Source organism: Alnus glutinosa, chromosome 9 (genome assembly GCF_958979055.1).
Source record: "Alnus glutinosa chromosome 9, dhAlnGlut1.1, whole genome shotgun sequence".
Taxonomy (NCBI): domain Eukaryota; kingdom Viridiplantae; phylum Streptophyta; class Magnoliopsida; order Fagales; family Betulaceae; genus Alnus; species Alnus glutinosa.
Genome location: NC_084894.1, coordinates 7,893,299 through 7,906,247, shown reverse-complemented (window position 1 = coordinate 7,906,247; position 12,949 = coordinate 7,893,299). Strand labels below are relative to the sequence as shown.

General features: G+C 30.1%; 1 non-coding gene across 1 annotated transcript; it reads left to right on the top strand.

Moving 5' to 3' along the window:
• Window positions 1-3,222: 3,222 nt before the first annotated feature.
• TRNAL-AAG (transfer RNA leucine (anticodon AAG)) lies at window positions 3,223-3,303 on the top strand. The gene has a single exon. It is a non-coding gene; the product is annotated as a tRNA-Leu (tRNA).
• Window positions 3,304-12,949: the final 9,646 nt, after the last annotated feature.

The following is a 12,949-nucleotide window of genomic DNA, read 5'->3' as shown; positions in this document are numbered from 1 at the left end:
ACTATGTTGAATCATTACTCATTTTAAAAATTTAAATTCATAAAAAGAGTTATGTCTAATTCCATTACAGATAAGGATCTCTTACAATTTCTTTGAAATTATAACTCCACAAATTACGTGAATTCAAGCCATTTTTTGTATTGAATATCATGAAAAATGCTACCTAATAAAAAGGTAACATATTATCAATGAAAATTAAGTATATATATTTTCATCAAGTTCTTGTACTCATAAAAGAAGCTTTTCGTCAAAAATTGTCTTTTCTTTTTTTGAATAAACATCTCTTTAAAAATGAAAAAAAAAAAAAAATAATTGTTTGCTTTGATAATCTGCAGCATTTTTAATAATAATAAAAAATATTTTCCAAACCATTCAATACCATAAAAACAACTTAAATTCACGTAATTTTAAAATCTATAATTTTTCCTTCTCCATTGCATGTAGAGGTTACACATGCGAACATGGGAAACATCCCCCCCAGGAAAAGTGTAGATGGCGTGGAAGCTGAGTGGGGGAGTTCTTTTTTTGATTGAAGAGATGATGCAAATTAAAACTTCTCCCACAGGCTTTGCTTTAGAGCTTTGTCAGAATCACCTAAGAAAATACAAAAGGGAATATGCCCCCAAAATCCAATGCAAATGACAACTCCACCAAAGATTTTGCATATGGAGGACAAATCTAAAGTGCCCACTTTCTTGCTTTTCTTGGTCTTTCTTTTGCATTCCACTTTGTGAGTACCCTCCAGCTAAAGTCACGCCATCCTTTCTTCCTCCATTTCATGGACACGAGAAATATCAAAACATATTTATTGTATAATTTGTATGGCTTGAAAATGTAATAAAGGTTTGGTATCCCCCAAAAAGAAAACAAAGGAAGAAGAAAAGCAACCGTATATATGGTGTGCTCGCTGCTAGCGATGAAATGTGTCCTCAAATTGTTCGTTTGGTAAAGAGTTTTATCGTATATTTTTTGTTTAAATAATAATAAAAGTTGATAGATGAAACATAAAGATGAAATTATATTTGAATTTTTTGTTAAAAAAAAGTGAAGAAAACGGGAGGAGTGTGGAGCCAAATACACGGGTACCTCGATGGTCATGCCATTCAAGAGTTTTGCATCAAATGGGATTTCCTATGTTAAAGCATCTCCAAGAGAGTAGAAAATAGTGCTTTTTGGTTGGCTGAAATAAATAACATTGATGGAGATGCACTTAGAATATTTTCTATATCATGATTTATTTAATTTTTTTTGTAGGTCTATTGTTAATTCTTTTCCTTATTTAGTCTTGATTTTCTTATTCACTACTTCTTAATTCCTATTTAAATATTATTCTTTGTAATACAATTCAATATAGCAAAGATGTAGCCCTTTATTGGTCTATTTTTCTCTATTTTTGCTTCCTCTCTTTTACTTAATTTATATATTTTCTTTTATAATTCTACATGGTATTAGAGCCAATTTTATGTGGCCTAATCGATCAAATCTGCCATTTCACATGCTGCATGAACATTTTGTTGTTGTCACCACCCGCCACCACTGTCAACGTTTCCCAACCTTCTTCGAAATTGATTTTGGAAATGTAAAACCAAAATTAGGTTTTTAAGGTACAAATTTATCGATTTGTGAAAGCTCGACACCAACAACCTCCCCATGGGCCATAGACAATACGTCCACACGCCTCACGTGTCGCCATCATATCTATTCTCGATAAAACAATTACCATCAATCCAAATCGATGGATTTACGCAGTTTCAACCAAACAGTAAAAACTTTATTTAAAAACTTTCAAAGATTCAACGAATAAAACTGCAACACCCCTAAAACTTTTGCTCTTCAAATTATCAATCTTTCGATAAGAAATGCAATATGTATGGGGTTAAGTACTTATTTTAAAATGCTCACTTAATAACATGACAGAAAAAATTATTATTGATAATCAAAAACAAATTAACTGGTCAAAAATCTAATTTTAATTTTTAGATAAATATTGGCCATGTACTACTATTTCCTATGCTCTCCCTCTTTATCTCAGCCACAAAAAGAGGGACAAAAAAGAAAAGAAAATATTTCTCCCTCTCATCCATGCACGTCTAATCAAACCAATCATGGAGGCTCTTTTACTCTTTAGTCACCATGCATGCTAGAAGTCTAAAGACACTTGTGTTGTCACCTCACGGAAACCAGCATCTCTAGCATGAGAGTTAGTGCTTGTAGGTGTTAATAAGTCTTCTTCACCTCATAAGCCATACCTACCTACCTTCTAGCTTTTCATTTTTATTAGATTTTAGTTTTTTTTTTTTTAGCTATTTATTTGGCAGAAAAGTAGTCCCTCTTAGCAATTTATACAGATTATGTGAGATTATGTGAGATCGAGACTTTATATTAGACTTATATATTCAAATAAATTTTTAACGTACTGACTATTTATTTAAGGATATTTACTGCATGTGAGTTTTATATGAAATATTTCATATTATTTGTCTAAATTATTAACAATTTAAATAAATATTTTTTTTTTAATCTAATCCCTCTCAGACAGTTTGGGTGGAAGTCTGGTAGATATTGCATTGTGTCATCACATCATACAAAGTTATTGGTTAGTTGGTAAGATCAAATTAAATGAAATTTGCTTATTTTTAAATCACCATTTATAGAGTAAAAACAAGTTTACATGTTATCGATCCAAAAAAAAAAGTGTAGATATTTGATCCGATCTTGTTAAGCAAACCAGGCATGCCGAAGCTGATAAACTAATAGCTCTTCCAGCTATTATAAAAACGTAATGGGTTTGTTTGGCGAGGGCAATAAAATTTTTTCTTCCCCTAAACTCTTTACTTATCCCAAAAATAATCAACTTTAAAATATTATAACTTCATATTACATCAATAATTTTTTTTTTATTTAAATAAAAAAAATTCACTACAAAACAAAATTTTTTTACTTTTCTATACAAATTCTTTTTACTTTATATCATATCTATCACTTCTAACTCTCATTACCAATTTCTTTCTCCTTTACCAAACAAGTCCACAATGATTTCACTAATTTCAAGACAGGCATTGGCAAAAAAATCATGCATTTTTTTTTGGCCTTTTTTTGGGCCATGAACGACATAGCAGATGAGTAGACCCTACAAGTGTTTTTTTGTTAAATCAGTCAGTGTCATTTATTGGGACAGGATTAAACGTTGAAATAATAGTCTATTGACCATAACAATCAAATGTTGAGATGGCCGAGTTGGTCTAAGGCGCCAGATTAAGGTTCTGGTCCGAAAGGGCGTGGGTTCAAATCCCACTCTCAACACTGGTGTTTTTTTTTTTTTTTTTTTTTAATGCTTTTCGTTTTTCTTTGGTCAGAAATTATATTTATGTAATTATTTATTTAAATTTAAGAGAATTTGGACCAGTAATTATAAAAAATTACTTATAAAATTCATATGAAGTAATAAGTGATAGGATAACTCACAGAATTGTTTCTTTCTTCCTTCTTTTGCTTTTGTGGAATTTCTTGCATAATGAAGATTGGTCTAGACAGTTATGACTTCCTGCAATCGTCATAATCAAGATAAGAATAAGATATATGTGGATAATTCCTTTCCACCAAGAAAATACGCCACTCATAAATTGCTTCCTTTACTCTATCATATGCCCTTCCACCAAGAAAATAAACCACTCATAAATTGCTTCCCTTACTCTATTCATATGCCCTTCCACCAAGAAAAGACACGACTCATCAAGTTCTTGCTTTACTCAAACATGTAAATCAATTTCAGATTTTAAAAAAATAATAATAATAAAGAGAAAGAACAAGAAAAAAAAAAAAAAAAAAAAAAAAAAAAAAAAAAAACTCTTTTCATAAGCAAGAAAATGGATATGGGTTCCCAACACAAAACCGGTGGGTGTTGTATCATCTAAAATTAATATACAACTCTCATATTTACATGTTACGGATCTAGTAGAGGTATTTTAAGATTAAAATATCTTTGAGGTAATAAGTTATTTTTATTGATAACATTAGGATTACAACTAAAATTTAAATATTAGAGATAATTACATAGTGTCGTGCGGCCTGCGTCGTCAGACAACCACGTCTCCACCATATATCCTTGATGTACTTGACACCACAGAACCGTTATTCTGACTCATTCGTTCCACAGACCCCATTACACTCAGCATCTCAATCGCACCACCCTAGTCGCACCTTTGATGATCTCACCAGCACTGCCACGATTCTTACACCTATGCCGCATTAGACAACCCCAGATTTCCACACCCCTGAATCTCAAACCCATACCAATTGTTATGTGACGCCTAATTACTCAAACACATAACGAATAAATAAGGGTAGTTCGAGGAATTCTAATACCTCCTAAATCAACTTAAAAATTTAATATTAATAATTTTTGCTTAAATTTCATTAATTAACTTATGGTGTCTTTAAATGGATATTTACAATGCATAATAAAAGTAAAATACTAACTAGAATAAACCAATTCTAATGATAATATATTAATAATTATCTAACCACTTCTAATGATAATAATTATCTAAAATACCTCTATTAGATCCGTAACAATTTATATGCTAAAATTTTTAGTGATTTCTTTCTCAATGTAAATGACCAAGTGATTCACACGAAAGTAATCCTCTATCTTATTGTGAAGTCTTATTTTAACAATATTTCATAGCAAAAAATGCTTCCTCTATATTAGTTGTTGAAACCAATCGCATTTTAAACAATCCATTCAATAAGCACTAATTTCATCAGAAACCAATTCAACTAAATATTAAAATAAAAATATAAAAAAAAAAAAATAAATAAAAAAAAAAATAAAAATCCCTTTGATATTATAATATCCTACTGTTCTTCTGGATATATTTGATTCTCGCATGACCTTCCATAAAACACAAAATTTTGCTATAATAAACAAAAGCAAACATCTTATAACTTAAAATGAATAGTAAAAATCAAATAAATATATATATATATATATAGGAAAGATCAAACATAACCAACAGAATCAAACAATCTGAACACGAAAGTATAAGAATTATTTGTAAACTCAAAATCCATCTTATAGATTTTTTGTTATATATATATATATATATATATATATATATATATATATATATATATATATATATATATATATATTTGGGAGGACATGTCTTTTAAAATATTTAAATATTATATCATATACATTATTAGATGCACCGACTTTAAATCTTGATCATAAAATATATATGAACCTATTTTCAACTCGAAGGGGTCTATACTAAACGCTAAATGTGAGCATAGACTTGCATGAAGAGGAAATAAACTATTCAAATAACTAATGAAAACACTCAAGTTTGCTAGAGAAATAAATGAAATAAAATTGAACATATTGTTTATTTGATAATAAACTCATACTAATCAAGCTCGGGTCATGATTGAAATATACTTGATCAAACTAATCTTGAACCTTTTTTTTTCTTTTTTTGAAATCAATCTGGAACTTTTTAAGTGTTGGTTGGGCTCAATTATAACCTTATTGAGCCCACTTGGACACTAATCTTGTTTCCATAGAAGGATAAAGTGTTACAGATTTAGGATCATAAAGACTTGAGTCGTCTCAGTTATTTTTTGTTGCTTAATTTTGAATTTTTCCGCTTACCTAAATTTCTTTCTTCCTTTCTTCCTCCTGTTTCTTTGGTCCAAGCTTCGACTAGATTTATATATTTGGGTCTATAAGTCTTGGGCCAAGTCTGATGATCCGTGAGCGCCTAATTTTGGCCAGGCCCGAGCCTTTTAGGTTGCCTTCGGAACCTGGACTGACCCAGCTTAGTTCTCACCTCATTGATCGGGCCCAGCCAAGTCACTCTTAAATTGTACTCCATGGTTTTCAAGTTATTAAATTCAGCTTCAATTAATTATTAGATCAGTTATTGCTAAAAAAAAATAACGGTTGATTAAAACTAAGGGTGTACAACCGGTTCTGGTTGCGGTTATGAGGAAATAACTGCAATCTGGGTACTTGGTTATTCTTATTTAAATAACCACAACCGCAAATGATCTAGACCGGTTGCGGTTATTACCAACAGCCAATTATCCGGTTATTAACCGGAGTAACCGGTTTTCATCCATTGTCGATTTTTTTAGTTTCTTTTTTTTTTAATCTAATATCTAACCATTCAATATTCAATTCTAAATAGTAAATATAACTGGACGCACATAATTTTATTTACCATTCATCATTTATTCATTTTAACGAGCTCACAATCAAGTACATAAATTACATAATATGATTGCAAATAAAATAAAATAAACAGATATTATATAATATAATGACAATTGTATTGTAATTAAATGATGATGACAATTCAAAAAATACTAAACCTTCATATTTAAAAAACTTAAGATGATTCATTCATATATATATATATAAACCGGTTATTGGTTGCCCGATTATTAACCAGTTTTTTAAAACCCTATAACCGGGGTACTCGGTTATCCAATTATTCAATTGCGATTATTTTCGATTTTTCGGTTTTCCGATGATCCAATTAGCGGTTGTTGGCGATTATTAACGGTTAATAATTGCTCCACTTGTACACCCCTAAATAAAACTGTCATATCAGTTTTGTGAGATAGTTGTGAGTAGGGTGATCGGCCACCACTTTCAATCTGTTTTTGTTCTTTTCAATTTTAAATTTTTTTGATAAATTTTTTTTACTTGGGGGTGGAAATCATGAACTTTCACTCAAATTTGCATATTAATTCGTCTTAAATTAAGCATATTAAAAAAAAAAATTGGAGTGATAATAGTGAAACAATTCAAAGAAAAAAGAAGATTTGTCATAATATATGATTCTCTTTTCTCTTTTTATACTTTCAAATTATACCCATATAAGCCTTTCATTGGGCTTCTTATAATCAAGCTACATTAATTTCAATAAAATTTTATTGCAACGACATGTAATTTAACTTCATGATTAAAAATATTAACAAACAATTCAAAATACAAAACGCCCAGAATATTCACAACTATATTCACATTTATCACACATTATTTTAAAAAAAAAAAACCCTTTTAAATTATTTCTCAAAAGAATTAATGGCGTCTTGACCTCAAAGCGTTCACCAACTCTTGGAGGATCATAGTGACGTAAGCTTAAGTGTCATTTTCTTGCCATTTTATTTTTTTTCTTTCTTAGCCGCTTCCTGCCGACATATAACGAGGTTGTTTGGTAAAGGGGATAGTTATTGATGCGATATGATATAGCCCTTGTTTGAAAATCCCCTTTCCCCTCCTTCAATTTTTTCCTCCTTTTTTCTCCCTCTCCCGGGTCCACTCAACAGACCTTGCCATAAAAAATTTGGACATTTTTTGCCCCTTTACTTGTGTATCCAACTTTTCTTTGAGTGGGCAAAAATTGTCTAGATTTTTTCTGGCAAGGACTGTTGAGTGGCCCGAGAGAAGGAGAAAAAAGGAGAAAAAAATTGAGAGTGGGAGAAGGGGGTTTTCAAACAAGGCCATAAAGTAAAATTAAAAAAAGGTTAGATTTTTCGTGGAAGAAAATTAAATTAGGATTTATAAGAATTATATATATATGCGCTTAAATAAAGTGACCTTTTAAAGAAGCAAAGGCGCAAAGCAGCTTCTATATATATATATCAAGTTGACCAAATAAAGTGGCCTTTTAAAGACTCGGGGACTTATAAAAACCAATCTGAACTATACCAAGGAATTGAACTTGTCCTTTGAGAACAACATTCTGAAAGAATTTCTTCTCAGGTTTTCTATTAAAAATAAACTAAAAAATTAAAAATTAAAAAAAAAAAAAAAAAAAAAGAAAGAAAGAAGGAAACAGGAAATTAAGCAGACTCGCGTGAGAAACGATTGATCTTTTTGCAAAAAAATGATGTCAGTCTTGTAGAAAATGGGAGGAAGCTGCCCAGGAAAACAAAAAAAAAATGGCAACAGAACGACAAGCTTACGTCACTATCATCCTTCAAGAGTTGGTGAACGCTTTGAGCCTTTGAGGGCAAGACGCCATGAATGAATGAATTAAATATTTCAACGGGGGTTGGTTTTGATAAGTAATTTTTGAGGGTTTTTTTTTTTTAATAATGTGAGATAAATGAATATAGTTTTCAATATTATATGAGTGTTTCGTGTTTTTAGTTGTTTGTTAGTATTTTTATTTTTTTGCTAAAAAACAAAAAGTTACCTTAAAGAAGTTGTCAAACGAGCCTTTTTATTTTTATTTTAAAAAAAAAAAAATTATTCGTGGACTTTAATTTTTTAATTTTTTTAATTTAATTAAGTTTATTAAAAAAAATTAAATTTAAGATGTTTAACTATTTTTACTTTTAAAAAAAAACAAAAATGACAATAAAAAGGTTAATTTTTTATTAATTTTTTTTAAAGATAAAAGGTTTTTAAATTTTTAAAATTTTATTTTAATAAGAAGTATATAATATCTTTTCCTGTTATTTTTAAATTTATTTATTCTTTTAAAAAAAACGACTAAAAGTCAATTTTTTTAAATAAAACGACTAAAAGTCAATTTTTTAAAAAAACCTCAAGTTTTTTTTTTTTTTTGCATGATTAAACTCAAGTATTAAATTAACATATCCTTCACTTATTAAAAAGATATATATTTTTTACGTGGTTTGTTTAAATTAGAGAGAGTAATTCTAAAAACTTGTAATTTTATTATTCTAAAGACAAGCATCATATGATGATTCAGTTAAATATATATATATATATATATATATATATATATATATATATATATATATTTTGAAACGGGCAAATAGTCTGGAATGGAGTTAAGTGAACTTACTGTGGGCGTGCACATGAAAGTGAAAGGACGGATGAGAGAGTTGAACGTGAAGTGAAATGAGTCTACGTTGAATTGACAGGGAGATGGTGCACCAACCGTAAGTCTGACTTTTTCTTTTTTCTTTTTTTAATTAAACAATTATTGAAGGTTTCAGTAAATAATAAGGGATAATTGCACCGTTAGTCCATGTGATATACCATAATTATTTTTCACTCCCTATGGTTTAAAAAGTTCATGGGAGGTCCTCGTGATATGCAATAATTACAAATTGATCCCTGGCGTCAAATTCTGTTAAAATTTTTAACAGATTCCGTCAAATGCCACGTCAGCGCCACGTGTTGCCAATAAGATGGCGACACGTGTCTACCGTAATAAAAAAATATAAATTTATTAAAAAATAAATAAAAATACTTATTTTTTTATAAAAAAAATTCAAAAAAAATTCAAAAAAAAAAACAAAAAAAAAAAAGCTGAAGGGGTGACCCAGCCACCCCTTGGGGGTGGCCGCGCGCCACCCCCAGTGGCTGCAGGGGGTGGCGCGCGGCCACCCCCAAGGCCCAGGGGTGGCCGCGCGCCACCCCAGGCGGCCTCTGGGGGTGGCGCGCGGCCACCCCTATGGGCTGGGGGTGGCCTGGCCACCCCCAAAACAGGCCACCCCCTTTCCCCATTTTTGTTTTTTTCTTTTTTTTTTTCTTTTTTTTTTTAAAAAAAAAATAAGTATTTTTTATTTATTTTTTAATAAATTTATATTATTTTATTAAAATTAGACATGTCAGCACCACGTGTCACCAATAAGATGACGACACGTGGCGCTGACGTGGCATTTGACGGAATCTGTTAAAAATTTTAACAGAATTTGACGCCAGGAATCGATTTGTAATTATTGCATATCAGAAGGACCTCCCATGAACTTTTTAAACCATAGGGAGTGAAAAATAATTATGGTATACCACAGGGACCAACGGTGCAATTATCCCAAATAATAAATATAGACTCATATCACACCATTCCAAACCAGGGTGAGTATATATACTGTATATCCTATTTATGAAAATATCACAAATTTGAATCAAAGATTTTCTAAAATTCCTAGGTATTCTACCCAATAGATTTTTTTAAAATAATTTCAACTATTATTTTTCAATTTAAATAGTTCAATTCATGAAAATTTTCCCATATAAAGTGATAGAGGCTGATAGAATACCCTATTAATTCTAATCCCAAAAGTTTTTCTTAGTTAAATCTCCGATGATCATGTATATATAAAGACTAATGCTATAAATTACAATTATTATATAATGTTGTTGTGTTATTTTCAACTAAAATTGGCACGTTGACATTGTAAATAATTGTGAGATCTAAATATATTTTTCTCAATAAAATTAAAAATAAATAAATAAATAAAATTCAAGCGACTCTATTTATGAAAATTGCTATAAAACACGTATAGTAAAGCTTTCTCCTTTAGAATTTAATGTGAGTGAAGCATACGGGAGCTCTTTTGGCTTCCAACTTGTCTCAAGCTCTCATTTTGGAAGGAGATTCTATTGTTGTGAACTTTGTCATCAATCAACCAATGATCTATATCTCCAATAGTTAGAGATATCAATCTTTCCTTGATGGCCTTCTCAAAGTGGAAGGTAACCAAAGTTATTGGCAAAACTAACATCAATAAGATCTTAGATTTCGTTTGATTCAACGTAAAATGATTTTTGTTAAAATTAACATATGTTCAACAAATAAATTTTCATTGGTGTTTGTTTCATAAAGAAAACAAGTTATGGCAGTAAAAATGGTTAGCGACTCCCACCACACTCCATTGGTGGCGGCTGGCGGTCAATTCTGGCAGCCATTAATAGTTTCCGGCAACAGTGTTCCGGCAAGCTCCTTCGCCTGGTGGGCAATTCCAACGAACTCCAACGACAAGCGAGCATAATTTTGGAAAGAGAAATTATATAAATTAATTTCCTACCTATCTTCATACAACTAATTTTCATAAAACTAATTTTCAAATTTACATTGAGTCCCACAAATTTAATGGTGTATTTGAAATTTGATTGTATGAAGTTAGGTAGAAGATGAATTTGTAACATGTCCCTTTTGAAAATAGTATATACTTCTATTTATAATCGCTTATGGTCTCAAAAATATACCACGTAATATAACTAAATGTTTTTTCACTTAGTTACCCACCATGCCAAATGTCAATCTTAGGGTACGTATGGCATTGGGATTTCATAGATAAAAAATGCGATTTTAAATCAAATCGCAAAAAATAACCGTTTAGAATTGCGTTTTACAAAAGCATAAAACTTGTCTTTTCAAATCACAAACAATGTGACGCTTTTTTGAAAATGCACAATTTTAAAGCTAAACTGTAATTTTACCTAACGCTTAACTGCGTTTTTAAAAAATCACATTTTCAAATCGTACATTTTAAAATTGTTATTTTTAAATCGTACTGGTTTTTTGAAAATGTACAATTTTAAAGCTAAACTGTAATTTTACCTAACGCTTAACTGCGTTTTTTAAAAATCACATTTTCAAATCGTACTTTTTAAAATCACAAACCCAAACAAACATTAATCTTCATTTAATTGCATATTTGTTTCCTTAATTAGACTTTGATAGTTAAGCTTTTTTTCTTTTTCTTTCCTTTGGATCTCTCTTTAAGTATGAAATCAAAATAACTAAAAGCATTTAGGTATGTTATGGTTTGATGTAATAAAAAAAAAAATTTATTTTTTTTTTATCATTATTAATTTAAAAGTACTATCTTTTATTAGAGGTCTTTATTTTTTAGCGGGACTTTTAAGGTTATTTATATGGGGACCTTACTTATTAAAAACCTTTTAATGCCAACTTTCATGGAGGCTTAGACAATTATCGTAATGGCCTGGCCATCTAACTGTTGACTATTTGCAAGATGTGTGTGTGTGTTTTTTAGAGGGACTTTTAAGGTTATTTATATGGGGACCTTACTTATTAAAAACCTTTTAATGCCATCTTTCATGGAGGCTTAGACAATTATCGTAATGGCCTAGCCATCTAACTGTTGACTATTTGCAAGGTGTGTGTGCGCGCGCTTATTTAATGTAATTGTATAAAAGACTTGTAACGTTCAAACTCTTTCTCTATAAATAAATTTGTATACAATCAAATAAATTTTTTTTTTTAAAAAAAAAAAAAAAAAGATATAGTCAACAAAAAGCTTTGATGTGTGAATATAGATCATAGGCCTAACCATATAGGGCATAGCTAAGTAGAGCCTTGGGGGTTGGTCAATGCCCCCACCCCCTTAAGCCCCAAGCTTTTTCCAAAAATAAAATAATAATAAAAAAAAATTTACACCTAATTTTTTTTTTTACTTTTTTAGTTTTGGCCTTCCAATTTTTTTTTTTTCAATTGGTCCTCCTAAAGTTTAAGAGCTGGCTCCATCCCTTACTCAACTATTTAAAATATGTGTTTACTCTATTTCATTTATTTCTCTTTAAATTAGTATTAGTTCTTACATCCCTAGTCTAATTAAGAACATAATAATGGTGTCTTCACTTTTGTTGCGTAAATTTTTATTTTTAATTTTTTAAAAATATAAAAATAAAAATAAAAAAATAAAGGAGGAAAAGGAAAAACTACAAAACAAACAAGCAAAAGATGGATTGGCAACCCAACAACATCCCTGAAACAACCAAAATACTGTGCAGCGTTCAAAGAACAAAGTAACCAGTGAAAATAATTATTCATCATCCCTCTATGATTATCACTTGAGTTTTGTAACGTTGATTCTCGAGTTTGTTTTTGAATTTAAATTAGACGCTAATACATGAATAAAAACACACATCATATTGGATCAACAGAGAGAGAATAAAAGTGCTTTTGAGATGTGATTTCGTAGACAAAAGGCGTGATTTTAAACCAAATCGTAAAAAATAAATCGTTGGAAAATTACGTTTTTAAAAAATTTCGATTTGAAAATACAGAAAACTGATTTTTCAAATCGTAGGCAACGTAGTCCTTTTTTGAAAACGCATAATTTTAAAAAGATAACCAGCGATTTTAAAGGCCAAACTACGATTCTTAATTACGTTTTTAAAAACCACTTTTTCAAATTGCACATT